The sequence below is a fragment of the Mandrillus leucophaeus genome, unplaced genomic scaffold, assembly GCF_000951045.1.
Source record: "Mandrillus leucophaeus isolate KB7577 unplaced genomic scaffold, Mleu.le_1.0 Scaffold1449, whole genome shotgun sequence".
NCBI classification, from domain to species: Eukaryota; Metazoa; Chordata; class Mammalia; order Primates; family Cercopithecidae; genus Mandrillus; species Mandrillus leucophaeus.
Window position 1 is genome coordinate 55,347 of NW_012101420.1, and position 13,301 is coordinate 68,647.

Here is a 13,301-nt window from a genome sequence, read left to right on the forward strand (position 1 = left end):
GTATAATGCCATTCAACTGGAACTGGCAGAACTCATCTGTGTTAGAAATCAGGAGTGGCTACTCTAGGGTTGGGGAGGGTGGTTTATGAGTCTCACCTTTTGGAGGCTACCTATGGGTCCAGCAGCACTGACTCCCACCTACCAAGGCCGTTGAGTGACCTGGCAGGATGGGCGCGTGAAGGGAGCTAGTGTGATTCCTGCGTGCACATACCAGGTCTGAGCTGGCCCACAGTGAAGCCTGGCTAACTTCCATTTGTCTGCTTGGTTGTTCAGTGCCACCTCAGGGGTAGGTATTTTCTGCGTGGATGGGGTGTTAACTTGGGGTTCAGGCTCTTTCCACATGGACTATTTCCATCTCATGAGGGGCCTGTCCAATCTATGACTCTGTAGGTGACACACAAGCCAATTCATGTAAGTACTTGGAGTCACATGGTTCTTGGTGTCCCATGGTCAAGAATTCTATCTGATCAGGGCCAGTAACACTAAAAGTTGCTTTGAGAAGGGGCATATGTCTTTGCTGTGGATGACATGATCTTACTCCAGAATCCCAGGCCCTCCATTGTGACTCTCCCACTGATGCTTGGTTCAGCTCCATCCCGCATCTTTCCCCAGCCCTGCCACCTCCAGCACCAGGGGGACTGAGGGACGGTGACTGCCTGCACCACAGCCTGGATCTGCTGCAGTGTCCTTTTTTGTGTAGGCCCCACTTGAAGCTGGCATCCTCGTATGTCACCCAAAATGTGGCCAAAAGATATACCTACGTATGGAATGTGGTGTTGTCAGAACCCGAAGAGATTCACCAGGCAATCTGCTTCTCTCTCTCTTTTTTCTTTTCCGTGAGGATGAAAGCTGTAATGGGTTTTTTGTTTTGTTTTGTAATGTTCTTATCGGAAGGAATTTCCCTGCATGCCCCTAGCCACCACACCCATACAATTTCACTGCAGTGGCCACTCCTGAAGTTCTGTAAGATTTGTCCTCCTCTTCCTGGGGTGCATGTGTTTTAGCAAGGCCTCCAGCATACTTTCCACCTTCTTTCTCATCCATCCCAATCTATGATGTTGCCAGTGAAATGAACAAATTTAACATTCTGTAGAATGTTCGGAATCTCTGAAGACTCTGTTATAGATGGCAGGAGAGTTCTAACAGCTCTCAGGGAAACTGTAAATAACTATGATATGAATGTGAATAACTCCATATCCACTTTCTAATTGGAAAGGAAAGCACTCAGCAAATCCCCGGCTGCACACCATTGGCCTGCAGCCTTGTTAACCTCCGCTAGCAGTGATATCCGGCAGCATGGCAGCTGCAATCAAGACTGCCACTAGGTCAAGTCTGAAGTAATCCTGTTCGTTCTTTAGGCCCCATCAGGCTTCAGCAAGGACAGAATACACGGAGATAACAGGCAACCCCAACACCACCTCACTTCCTACAGCTCTCTAATGGTGCTGCTACCCCCACAAGACCTGCAGTAACCTCCACAAGACCTGCCCTGGGATGCCATATCACTTCTGATTCTGTTGAGAAGGGGGCAGTTTCAGAGACTTCCCTTTGGCCTTCAGCCCAAAAAAAGCCCTTACTGCACAGGCGAGGGACCCAGTGTGGGGGTGACTCCAGCTGCCAGTGCATCATTGCCAATTATGTTCTCATGGAATAGGGAAACAAACAGGGCTGGGACTACAGGATTATGAGTTATAATGTGTCCCGGCCTCTGGAAGCCCCTCTCTGATGAACATGATGGAGCTGTGGAAATCTGGACATCAATGTCAGCTCACACCCAATATCAATCCTCCCCCAAATTCTGCCTATTTCCCTTGCCCAGTGTACTGAGTAAATGGCTGTAGGTTCCTTTGCAAAAGAGCTCAGGGAATTGAGCCAACATACACTTCCATGCTGTTCCAGGGTCTTCCTCCTATGGGTATGGACTCCTCCTCTGTCACTGGGATGTGAATCTGAAAGTTGACTGAGGTCTACAGGCATTGAGAATGGAACATGATTTTGTACTGAGTCAACCACCCTCACCCTCCTGCTCCTCAACTCTTGCTTTCTTTTCATAGATATCAAGCAGCGTCCTTGCTGGCTGTCCTTCTGTTCTGAACCTGAGACACTGCCCTCTATTAACCTTCCCCACACTCCCTGCAGGTCAAGCACCACCTTGGCTGCTCTGTTGGGGTTGTCATGGTAACTGTACCCTCTGACTTTCGCAGGTCACTGCCGCCACTTGATCTCTATCTCTTCGGGGCCACATCCTCAAACAGATAGTAACTAGCCCAAGTCTGGGGCCACATTTCCTATCATCATCCCCATCCTACAGAGGACAGAACCCCGACACTTCTTAGTGATGCAGGTCTCTCTCACCAGCACGTTCATGAGGGCTCTGGTGCAAGGTGTGCCCTCTGGGCCTTCTGGTGGGACACGACCCTGATGGGCCTCTGGCCTCATATAATGGCTTCATCCACACCTCTACTTTCCTCAGCCTTCTTATTTCATCCTCTGCATGTTCCAGAGCAACTAAGTCATGGTTAACTTGTTGAGAGTTGGGCATTATTTTTTCCCCATCTACATAGAGCCACTCAGCTGTGAGTGTGCCTCATGCCCTGGAATCCCTGATAAACCCATGTCCTGAGAAACTGTCCTCAAGCCAAAGGATTTTTATTCATCCAGCCTAACATTCTGATGCTTTGATCAAACACCCTCACATTCCAATCCCAGAAGTGCTCCATGGGCTCCTACAAGGCCATGCCGGCTGGTTCCTGCAAAGCTCCTGAGAGGGATTCCCGCTGCATCACAGTGGGGAGGCTTCTGCAGCATCTTCCAGTATAGGAAGCGGTAACTATTACCAGAGAAAGGGGAGCCTCCCCTGCATGCCCAGAGGGTCCTGGAGGACACCCATCGGATAACTCTGTTCCAGTTTGCGGAATCTCAGGTTTCCCCAGCAGGGCCCTGACTTTCCCACAACAGGCGTGCCTTGGCTGAGTGTCAAACATCTCTGGAGTGCTGTGACCCTCACAATGATATCTTCAGCTGCTATTCCATGCTACCTGCCCTTCCTCTAGAGGAGATAAAGGACTGTCCATGAGACACTGCAGAGGCACTCACACATAGCCACCGACTGCTGTTAACAATCCTCAGATTCTCATTCTCCTTTTATAGGACACCAACACAGCCGAGTAGTATTCAGCCAACTCCACTGTCTCTGTAGGTTTCCCTCTCACCCTGTCGTTAGTGTGCAGAGGCTTCTATCATCACACCTGCCATAGCTTCCCCTAACCAGGGCATCTTCTCAGGTCAGCACTGGGCAGATCCCCAGTTGCTCGGCTGCACCTTGTGCTATGCACTTTCTGTGTCCTCCACCAACCCAGATGGCGTCCTCTTGGCCAGTCAGGCAGTGGGTGAGCTCATCCCAAATCCCCATGCTTTGGCCTGTGTTCTTGGAACACTCCTGACACCACTCTTGTTAGTTAGGGTCCCTTGAGGAGAAGACCCTAATATCTATTAAAAGTGTGATATTTTATTCAGGGAAATGCTTATGAGTGAAATCGGGGAGGAAGACAGAAAACGCTGGTAGAGCCATTGTGGGTGATGCAAGTCTAAACTCCAGTGAAGGAGAGAGGGAGGCAGAGTCAGCTGGAAGCGCCCTGGACCCACTGCAGGCTAAGGGAGGTTCAGTAAGAGGATCAGGGAGCCCTGGAGCTCAGTTTGCCTTCAGTGGAGGAAAGATCCTGCTTTAGTTTCCCTGCTGTTCTCAACCGTTGGCTGGAAGAAGCTCATGGGAACATGGTTTCAGAGAAAATGTAGTGATAGGCTTCAGGCTAGAATAGCTGGGACCATCATCAGTTATACTTCCTCTAGCTGAGGATCTCAGATGTGCATTCCTGTGACTGCCACAATGGCCCAGTGGTGAGAGAAAAAATGATGATGATAAAAGAAAAAAAAAGGAATGGACTGTTGAATTAGTAGATGAGATAGGATGCGGTTTGGACACCGGCAGAGGAACTGGCTCTGGCTGGGACTAGGTCAGCCTACAGCAACTGTCTATGTGGTGGAAGGTCCATCAAGCAGTGCAGCTGTAAATGCATGAGCTGATGGTGGTGGAATCTGTGAAGTTGTCTTCTAATGTGTTCACTTCTCTCAGTGAGGTAGGAAACAAGGCCATCAGCTGAATTAAGAATGGAGAAGGAGGGTTGGATATGTGAGCACAGAGAGAAGGTGTGTAAGAGTCACCCAGCCCGGAGGGGGCTGAGGGTGAGCCATGCAGGGAGAAGGTGATTGCTGGCCGTGGTGGGGGCTCCCCATGAGGTTTGGGTCATGAAGGTAGAGAGAGCAGTCAGATTCCTGTGTGCTGCTCTCCTGCAGCTCAGGGAGCAGGTGCAGTGTAGGCAGAGGTGGAACCCACCAGCTGAGTAGTTTTGCCAAGCAAGTGTGACAACAAAAGGGAGAGGCAAGGGAAATCGTCTACCACAGAATCCAAAATGGGTGAGGAGGGAGGAGAGGACATTCAAGGCTGAGGGACAATGGGTGGATGGCAGGATCACTAGATTGGGAATCCCGGGGGACCCAGGGGGTCAAAGGATTGCTGGAATTGATGTACTACAGGGTGGACACCAAGCCTGAAAAACACATACATATAGAGTGAATTATTTGCTGATATCAAATTATAGCATAAGATAAAATGATAGTATCTGTGTTCTCAGAGTCTGTGGCCAACCTGCAAGGGGATGAGTGGGAAGACGGTCAGAGAGTGGGAAGTGTGAGACTGAGAGTATTTAAGGGCAGGGGTTCTTGGTCATGATGAGGCCTAGACGACAAGGGCACAGGGCCCAGGCACAGCAGAGGAAAAGGTCATTGAGGAGATGAGGTTTAGGATCTCAGAAACCAGGGAGTAAGGGCATCCTCTCTGCTGTATGGGTGTCTATTGCTGTCATAAAAATTACCACAGGCCAAGTGGCTTTAAACAGCACCTCTTTGTCATGTCACAGTCATGTGGGTTGCAAGTCCACCCAGTCTCATGGAGCTGAGACCAAGGTATGGGCAGGTCTGTGTTCCTTCCTGGAAACTCTGGAGAAAAATCCACTCCCAAGTTCATTCAGGCTCTTGTCTGAATTCACATTCTCGCAGATAGGACTGAAGTCCCCGTTTCTTTTCCTGTGGCGCATCCAACCTCCCGGCTTGGAACTTCTGGCTCCCTCTGCTGTGTCTTCTCTTCTTCCCTCTTCTGCAACATCTCTGACTCAAGCCAGAGCACGTTCTCCACTTTTAATGGCTCATGTGATTTGACTGGGCCACACAGAGAGTCCAGGAGAATCTCCCTATTTTAAGGTCCTTAATCTTCATTACATGAGTAATGTCTCTTTTGCCATGTAATGCAAGCTGTTCACAGGTTCTAAGATTGAGGCTGGACTTCTTTGGGGACCATTACTCAGCCCACCACATCTGCATATGTTGAAGTCATCAATATCAAGGAGACAGCACTGCTGGAGAGGGAGCCAGTGACCCAGGAGCTACAAGTCAGGATTGAGAAGAACAGCCTGGGGCCCACAGGGAATGGCTACAATGAAGGGAGTGGGGCCCTAATCTGATGACAGCTGAGGGAGGTTTGGGAGGAGGGAGGCAGAAAGGTCTCAAAACCACAATGAGAAATGAGTCCAAAGGTACAAGTCCCTGGGGAAAGTCCCCATGTGGGAGGACTTCTGAAGGGTCTGTGTCCTCCAGGAAACCCAGGTTCCTGCTGGAGCTGCGAGATCAGGAATATCCTGAGAGAGGATGTGGAGGTTTCGCTGATCAAGGGCTGAGAATTCCAGGGGGCGCAGTGGAAAGATTTCTGGAGTTGCGGTGGGAGGATGAGGGGGACAGAAGAGGGGTGTGCAGGGTGTTTGGGGGACCCAGTGTGACTGACACAAACAGGGAAAGGGCATGAGGAGCTCAGTCCTGGTGGACTCGAGGCAGACGATGGTGCTGAGGCTGTGGGAGACGAGGGAGGAGGAGCAGGGGTGGCTGTCACCTGGGCTCTGTCCATGGAGGTGAGGACGGTGGAGTGGTTGGATCTTAGTGCTGTCTGGACCTTTCTTGACCCCCTGATGACAGAATGGAGTACCTGAGGCAGGGGGATTCCTAGAGGATTGACCCTTGAACGTGAGGAAGGGAAGTGAGCTCATTCCAGGTCTCAGGTCTACCCTGACACCTTCTGCAGGTGGTGTCACTTCTGGGTCTCATGTGTGACCCCAGGATAGGGCCCTCTTCTTCCCTGCTGAGGAGATGGAGGCCCAGGGGAGCTGTGCTCAGATTTGATTATGCCAATATGCATGTTCACATCTTAAAATATGATGTGGAAGTGGAGATGTTGTTTCCAAATAAAACAAAACTGAGTAAATGGGAGTTTTAAGAAACCTGAGCAATGGAGAGAAGAAGAAAATGTTTCTGCTTTTCAGTTTTCCCGAATGTTGCTGTCAAGGGGCTGAAGAGAGAAGTTGCAGGAAAAACAGAAACCTCGGAAAGGGCTGGAGCTCCTGAGCTCTGCTCACCTCCACAAGAAAGACCTTTGGGAAATTATTAAGACAATTTCTCATTACTTTGAAATTCTGTAATATTAGGGAATTCTAGGAGCTCTCTTCAGTGTAATAACAATATTATTGTTGGAAAAATGTTATTTGTTAAGAGATGAGTACTGACGTATTTAGGAATGAGGGTCGTGATGTTGGCAGTGATTACCAAAGTTTCAACAAAAATTATGGAAATATAATTTATTACATATACAAAGGAAATAATTAGATCTATGGTGACCATTGTATTCTTTGAAACTTTAGGACTCTTGGAAATTTTTTACAATAATTTGGAGAAAATTTTAAGGCTAATAACACATAATCACACGAGAAATGTTCACCACATCATGTGGAATGGAAATTAAGTTTCGAGACCAGATGAGGTGGCTCATGCCCGTAATCCCACAGCTTTGAGAGGCTGAGGTGAGAGGATCACTTTAGGCCAGGAGTTCGAGAGCAGTCTGGGCAAAATCCCACCTCTACAAAATCCTAAACAATTAATTGAACCTGGTGGCAGGTACCTGTGTCTCTAGCTAGCTGGGAAGCTGAGTCAGGGTGATTGCTTAAGCCTAGGAGTTCAAGGTTATAGTGAGCTGTGATTACACCACTGCAATTTAGCCTCAGTGACAGAGCAAGACCCTGTCTCAAAAAAAAAAAAAAAAAAAGAAGGAATATTTAGCATTTAAGAGCATTCAAGAGCATGTGCACAAGAATGTGTCAGTTGTGTGTATTTTGTGTGACTGTGTCATTGTGTAGACAGTATCTGAGTAAGAGCGTATATCAATCTGTGTGGCGGCATCTTTGTGTCTGCATGTGTTGGTGTGTGAGTCTATGCGTGCATTCATTCATTCATTCATTCACTCAACTAGTATATTTAAAGTAACAATCAGGCACTATTCAGGGCAAGGGAAATGCAGCTGTGAACAATCAAAATCACTGTCCTTGTCCTCATGAAGCTTGTATTCTAAAGGAGAGAAATAAGCAATTAAAATAAATACATTCATGGCTGGGCACAAATGTGTGTAATCCCAGCACTTTGGGAGGCTAAAGCTGGAGGACCCCTTGAGTCCAGGAGTTTGAGACCAGCGTGGGAAACACAGCAAGACTCTATTTGTCAAAAAAAAAAAAAAAACTAGCTAAGTGTGGTGGCACACACCTGTAGTCCCCAGTTACTTGGGAGGCTGAGGTGGGAGGATCACTTGAGCCCAGGAGTTCCAGGCTACAGTGAGCCGAGATTGCACCACTGCACTCCAGCCTGGGTGACAGAGCACAACCCGGTCTCTCCAAATAAATAAATAAGTAAATAATTCTTAAATGTTAGTAAAAGGATTGTGAACAAAAACAAAGCAGAGAGGGGTCAGAGGCGATGGGAGATGCCACATGAAGTGGGCAGTGCAGGGACGGGCTCTCGTGGGAATGAGGAGAATGTCAGGGTGGACGGGAGCCCTGGAGATGAGTTTCCAGGCTCCATCTCCCAGGTTCAAGGGATTCTCCTGTCTCAGCCTCCCGAGTAGCTGGGATTTCAGGTGTCCACCACCGTGCCTGGCTAATTTTTTGTCTTTTTAGTACAGACAGGGTTTCACCATGTTGGCCAGGCTGGTCTTGAACTCCTGACCTCAAGTGATCCACCTGCCTCGGCCTCCCAAAGTGCTGGGATTACAGGCGTGAGCCACCACGCCTGGCCCCAAGAGGGATTTTTCACGTAACATGTTTTGAAAAGATTCTTCAAAACATTCCAAAGGTATTACAGGGAAAATTTCCTCCCCCATGTCCTCTGCCAGAAATGAGCACGTTGCCAAGTCTCATGCATCCTTCCTGGAAAGCAGTTATGCACGTGTTATTGTTGTTACATGAAGGAGCACTGAAAAGAAAGGAGTAGAAGAAAATGTTTCTTCTTTTCGGTTTTCCGCAGTGTTGTCATGAAGGGCTGGAGACAGGGTTTGCAGGGAGGAGACAGAAACCTCAGGGACGGCACAAGGCTCCAGAGCTTCCCTCTCCTCTCATCGTTGTGGAGTCCCTTGCTGCTCAGAGGCTCCTTCACCCCCACTGATGCTCAGCCCCGGGTCAGCCATCTCTGCCTGACTTACAGCCCACTCCTCTCTTCTGCTCAGAGAATCTGAGAGCAGCGTGGCGGCGTTCCCCGTGTGGCCACAGGGCTAAAGACAGTGGCCCTGAGCTCCCACCTCACCTGCTCAGCCAAGACCTCCTCTGGGTCTCCCTGGGCTCCAGGCAGCAGGACAGGGGTCTGAACACAAGAGGGCGCGCCTACCCTAAGTCAGGGTTGGGATCAGCCGTGTCTGTGTGATTCTATTCATGCACTCTTTACTGTATTCCACTGATTTATGCCTATTTTATGCCAATATCACACTGCTTTTTATTACTAGATGTTTATAGTAAATCTTGAAATCACCCAATAGCATCCTCCAAATTTCTTCTTTTAAAAATTATTTTGGCTATTCAGTTATTTGTATTTCCATAGAAATGGTAGTTTCAGCTTGCCATTTCTTTAAACATTTCTTTTAAAGCTCACCAGTGTTTTAATTGATATTACACTTAATGTAATAGCTCAGTTTTGGAGAATTAATAACATCGGAGATTCCAGTTCTTGAATGCACTATCTCTCTGTTTATATCGATCTTCTTTACTTTCTGTTGGTGGTGCCATGTAGAACTTAGTGTACAAATCATACACACTAATAAAACATTGATGCCTGGACATGGTATTACTTTAATCATTGTTTTATAAGTGGATTTTTAAATTTTTCATCATTCTGATTTTACATTACTTGTAGATACATTACTTTTGTAGAGGAATTGTACTCTACAATTTTGATAAATTCACTTATTACTTCTAGAAGTTGTATTTGCCTTAGGATTTTCCACTTGCATCATATTGTCGCCTGCAAACTAGGACATTTTACTTCTCTTTCATTTGTAAGTCTTTCATTTCTTTTTCTTGGCTTAATGCTCTGGCCAGGACCTCCACGACAATATCTTTGCTGTTTTCCTGATCTTAGGTAGAGAGTAATCAATTTTCATTATAAAATATAATGTGAGTTGTAGGTTTTACATAGAAGCCCTTGATCAGATTGAAGAACTTGCCTACAATTCCTATTCACTGACACATTTTATCACAAGTGAGTGTTGCATTCTATCTTTTATTAATTTATTTTTTAACTTTTAGGTTCTGTGGTACATGTGCAGGCTTGTTATGTATTTAAATTCCATGTCATAGGGGTTTGGTGTACAGATTAATTTATCATGCGGGTTACAAGCATGGTACTTGATAGGATGTTTTTTAATCCTCGCTCTTCTCCCATCCTCGACCCTCTAGTAGGCCCTGGTGTTTACTGTTTCCTTCTTTTGAGTCAATGTGTACTCACTGTTGAGCTCCCACTCATCAGCGAGACCTCATGGTGTTTGGTTTTCTGTTCCTGTGGTAGTTCTCAGAATAATGATCTCTAGCTCTATCCATGTTCCTGCAAAGGACATGACCTTGTCCTTTTTTATGGCTACATAGTATTCCATGGTGTCTGTGTACCACCTTTTCCTTATCTAGTCTACCATTGATGGGTTTTTAAGTTGATTCCATATCTTTGTTATTCTGAATAGCACTGCAATGAACATACACGTGCATGTGTCTTTATGGTAGAATGATTTATATTCCTTTGGGAACAGACCCAGTAAAGGGATTGCTGGGTCAAATGGTAGTTCTCTTTGAAAAATTGCCATTATTTTCCATAATGGCTCAACTAATTAATTTGCATTCCCACTAGCAGTGTATAAGCGTTCCCTGTTCCCTGCAACCTTGCCAGCATCTGTAATTTTTTGACTTTTTAATAATATCCATTCGACTGGTGTGAGATGGTATCTCATTGTGGTTTGGATTCATATTTCTCTAATGATTAGTGATGTTGATCATTTTCTCATATGCTTATTGGCCATGTGTATGACTTCTTTTGAAAAATGTCTGTTCATGTCCTTTGCCTACTTTTTAATGGGGTTGTATTCTGCTTGTTAATTTGTTTAAATTCTTCATAGGTTCTGGATAATTAGGCCTTTGTCAGATGCATAGTTTGTAATATTTTCTCTCATTCTGTAGGCTGACTGTTTATTCTGTTGATAGTTTATTTTGCTGTGCAGAATCTCTTTTATTAGGTTCCATTTGTCAATGTTTGTTTTTGTTGCACTTAACTTCTGGCGTCTTCTTTTGATACCTTTTAAACCTGTTTTTTAAAAAAAAAAAAAATTTTTGCCTTTTATTTTAGCTTCAGGGTACTTGCCAACAGCTGAGTCAGCATAGCAGGGAGCAGGTGCTTCGGCTGGTGTGGGGATACCGCCGGGAGAGGGGCTGTGGTGTTCTTTTGCAATGCTGGCGCCAGCAGTAGTGGTGGCTTGGCGGGGGTGCAGTTGCTGCTGTCTGTTCTTGCACTGGCACAGGCGGCTGCAACAGCCAGGAAGATTGCTTGAACCTGAGAGGTCGAGGCTGCAATTAGCTATGATTGTGCCATTGCACTCAGCCTTGGTGATAGAGTGAGACCCTGTTTCAAAAAAAAATTATTTATTTTATTTATTTATCTATCTATCTATTTATTTATTTAGAGACAGAGTCTCACTTTGTCGCCCAGGCTGGAGTGCAGTGGCGTGATCTTGGCTCTCTGCAACCTCCTCCTCCTTGGTTCAAGAGATTCTCCTGCCTCATCCTCCTGAGTAGCTGGGATTACAGGCGCCGACCACCAGGCGCGGCTAATTTAGTATTTTTAGTAGAGACAGGGTTTCGCCATGTTGGCCAGGCTGGTCCTAAACTCCTGATGTCAAGTAATCTCCCCACCTTGGGCACCCAAAGTGCTGGGATTACAGGCATAAGCCACAGCACACAGACTGTTTTTTACTATATTGATTGAGTTGTATTATTTAATTTGCAGATGTTAAATCAAACTTACTTCTCCATGTAAAACCAGTCTGGCATGACATATTGTTCTTTTTATGTTTATTTGAATTTGATAATTTTTGCATAGATTTTTGGGTCTGGGTTCAAGATAAATACTTGTTTGTGGTTCTTTTTTCTTGTGATTTTGTTGTCTGGGTTTTCTCTTCTTTTTTCTTAATCTTAGTAATATTGGCCTCATAGAGTTGAAAATGGTTGCCTCCTTTAATTTGAAAAATGACGTGTTTAAAATTGATGTTATATGTTCCATACAATTCATCAGTGAAGTCTTCTGGACCTAGAGTTTTCTCTATGGAAAGGAATTCAATTGCACATTCAATTTCTACAATTTATACATAGCTGGCCATATTTTCTATTTCTTCTTGGGTCAGTTTTCATGAGTTTTCTCTCTCAAGGAAATTGTTCATTTGGTTGTCAAACTTACTGGCATGAAATTATTAATATTTCTTTTCAGGACCTGAAGACTGTGCACTGATGTTCTTTTCTTCCTGATATTGTTAATTTGGGTCTTTATGTCTTGATCAATCTAGCTAGGGGTTTATAAAATTTACTGATTATTTTCCCATACAACCAACTTTTGGATTTATTAATTTTATTTATCTTCCTGATTCATTGACTTTGGTTTCATTATTACTTCCTTCCTCTGCATGCTTTGGTTTAATTTGTTCCTGTTTGTTTTTTTATGATAGGAGCTAAGTTACTAATTTGAGACCCTTCTTCTTTTTTAATACAGGAAAGTAAAGATACAAAATTTTCTCTAGTACTACAGCTATATTCCACACAGTTTGACTTATTGTACTTTAATATCCTTCAGTTTAGAAGACGTCCTAATTTCTCTTGTGATTTCTTCATTGACAAAATTGTCAATCAGAATTGTGATGTTTAATTTCCAGATACCTGGTATTTTTTATGATCATGTATCTTAGTCCATTTGGGTTGTTGAAATAGAACACCGTAGTCTGTGTGGCTTATAAACAACAGAAATCTATTTCTCACAATTCTCACAATTCCAGAACCTAGGAAGTCCAAGGTCAAGACAATGGCAGTTGTCATGAAGGATGCGTCCTGATTCACAGATGGTGTCTTTTCTTGCTGTCCTTACATGGTGGAAGGAGCAAAGGAGCTCTATGAGGCTCCTTTTATAAGGGGACTAGTCTCATTAATAAGGGCTCTGCCCTCAGGACTTAATCACCTCCTAAAGGCCCCACCTCCAAACACCATCATATTAGGGATTAGGTTTCAATATGTGAATTTAGGGGATGACAAAAACATTCAGTCCACAGGATCATCTTATTGTTACTGATTTCTAATGTGTTTCCATACGGTCAGAAAGTATATCTTGTATGATTTCAATATCTTCAAATGGATTGTTTTATGGCCTGAAATACAGTTTCTCTTGGTAAATGTCTCATTCACACTTGAGATCATATGTATTTTTTCATTGACGTTCATATGTATATAAGTCAATAAAGTCTGCGAGGTAATGCTTTTTGGTTTTCTAGGTATTTGTTGGAATTTTTTATAGTTTTTAAATGTACTGCTAAAGAGAAACTTTTAACATATCTATCATGCTCATGCAATTCTTCATTTCTATCTCTGTAATTTTGTCAATTTTTTTCACGAACTCTGAAGTTATGCAATTGGGCCCATTTCGGATTGCATGTCTTTTTGTTGAATTGATCCTTTTGTTATGAAGTGTCTCCTTTTTTAAATCTCTGGTAATACATTTCATTTGAAAGTCTCTTTTTTACTGGTAGTACTATAACTCTTTCAACCTCCTTAAGTTTACTGTTTGCATGACATTGCTTTTTGCATCCA